Raw genomic sequence first — 2533 nt, forward strand, 5'->3', positions numbered from 1 at the left:
TTATGGATACGGTTCGCCCGGTAATCCTACCGACCGGTTACCCATCTCGTTAACTGGACCCGTTAGGTCGGAACCGGGCCGGAACCGGCCTGGAGTATGCCATTGGGTGTATGGTGCCGAGTGGGTGTGCGCAGTGCCTTGCTGGCGTAGCCACTGCTCCAGTTGCTCGGCGACATACTCACCACCGTTATAACTATGAAGTGTGCGTACCCGTGCATGGTTCGGGTGGCGAGCCTCCAGCTGCGTCACCATGTCCTGCAGCACTCCACCCACATGGTTAATAATGTTGACGTCGTCGGTTCCACCCCTACCAATCACGCTAGAGTAGAATATCGGGTTTGTCGACTTAGTGAGCGATTATCTCAATAAATACAATTATAAATGTAGCTGAATCGACTGGACTGTCTCTGCGCCTGAGTAACCTGAAGATGGCTAGGCACTCGTGAAAGGGAGCTCATGACATGATGTGGACTTGAACACCCCACTGCCCGAGGGAGAAGGTAGGCACAGGCTGGTGGTATACGAGACTCTAAGGCTCTATGTTATTGCCCCATTACCATTATTCTTGTAACTGGCCGCGTGATAAACGACCTGGTAAGCACCCCAGTAATGGTGCCTGATTACCGGGAAACTGACTGATTATGGACCCTAGCCTTGTAACTGGCCGCCTGATAAATGACCTGGTAAACACCCCGGTAATGGTGCCTGATTACCGGGTAACTGACCGATTACCGACCCTAGCCCGTTAACGACCCAGTAACCTTATAGCCTGGTAACCGAGGCCGGTTATTAGTTATTCCCATTATTGGGTCAATAACATGCTGCAAGCTTGCACAAAAGTGTCGCTTCGCCAAACGCTTCCTCTTTCCGCGGCCGTGCCATGAGCCCAGCCTTGCAAGCTAAGTTGTATGATTTCAGTTCTTTCAATTACGGCAAAGGAGCCACCCACATTTCCGGCCTGCATGCCGCGTGCGGCTGTGGCCAACATTCCCACCTGCACAACGCACTGGCGCACCTCGTCCTTTTTCGCCAAGAAAATTTATATACACTTGTACAGGCGCATTTTGAGAATCGCACGCGTGCATCCGTGCGGTAAAATTCGCGCCTGGCTTTTGGGGCGTCTTGTACGAAGGGTTTATTCGGCACAGTACGACCGGACACAATTGTGCGAGGGGCTGCTTAAAAAAATCACTGATGACACGTCCCCTTTTTTGAGTGCGGGGGACAGGGTGCTGTCATGAATCCTCGCGGGTATTCAGCTCCGTATATGCGGTTGTATAGCACCGTTAAGTAAGGCGCCACGGGCTGCTGCCTGTAACACAGCAAAGGCGTAACCCGGGATGCTCAGATTGGCATTTGCGTCGTTACATTGCCCCCCACTTAGCAATGGACGTCCTCGGCCATTATTTCGAGCACAGGAGCCATCCCACCTCGCGCCAGTGCGCTGGTTTATCCATTACACCATGAAATCGCCAATTTGCGACTTGCTGGTTGCCAGAATCGAACCGCCGACCCGAAGTTTATTTCGGAATTCGTGCGGTCCCGTCTCGATACCATTGTAACACAGCAAAGGCGTAACCCGGGATGCTCAGATTGGCATTTGCGTCGTTACACTGCCCTTCAGTTTCCCTGATAGCATACTTATAATACTCGGCCGGGGTTCCCTCCAGGCCCGCGGACTTATTGTTGCGCATAGCCTTAAGGCCACTAGCAATTTCATCCTCCGTAAAATCCTTGTTAAGCCAAGCAGCTAATTCCCGTCGGTGCGTCACCTGGTCTGCGTCCAGCCATTTAAACTGAATACCCTCATTGCGGCATTGCCTCGTCTCTCCCGTACCAAAAACGCTCGGTAAAAGCATTAATATCTGAGATCCCGCAAGGAGGTGGTTTTCCCCCACGCAGCCATGTCCACAAGCCGCGTGGGTTGGACCGGGCGTCCTTAATCCTCCTCCGCATATCTTCCATTTCAATCTCCTGAATAGCGGCCTTCCTAACCTTCTTAAAGGCACGGTGCTTGGCCTTCCAGGTAGTCCTATGAAGATCGGGCAGCTTGCCTGAGACGGGGTCCCTGACCTCCTTACGGAAACTCATCATATCATTCCACGCAGCTGCACAGTCCTCGTTCCACCAGTCACGCTTCACAGACTTTTCCATCCCCCGTGCAACGCCGAACATCTCTCTAGCACACTTGTTGATAAGGGTGCGCAAGTCATTTATGCTTTCGTCACAGGGTGCCCCTTCCGCAAGCTTTTCCTTGAGAGAGTTGATGGTCGCTGTAATAATGCCATCTGGTTCACGAAAAAGCTCAGTGAAGCGGCCCTTGCGTGAAATATCAAAAATAGGGATCCGTTCACGTGCTAGGTGAGGCTTCCGACCCTGTGCAGCCCCTGGCCTCAAAACGGCATGCAGGCGAAGGATAAGCGGGTGATGATCACTCAGCACATTAGACTCTCCCCACAAGTAAGATCTAAGGACTTTGAGAGTGTTAATCTGCTCGAAGAGCCCGTAAGATGCAAGGCACAGATCAATAGAA

The sequence above is a fragment of the Volvox carteri genome, assembly GCF_000143455.1.
Source record: "Volvox carteri f. nagariensis unplaced genomic scaffold VOLCAscaffold_29, whole genome shotgun sequence".
Lineage (NCBI taxonomy): Eukaryota > Viridiplantae > Chlorophyta > Chlorophyceae > Chlamydomonadales > Volvocaceae > Volvox > Volvox carteri.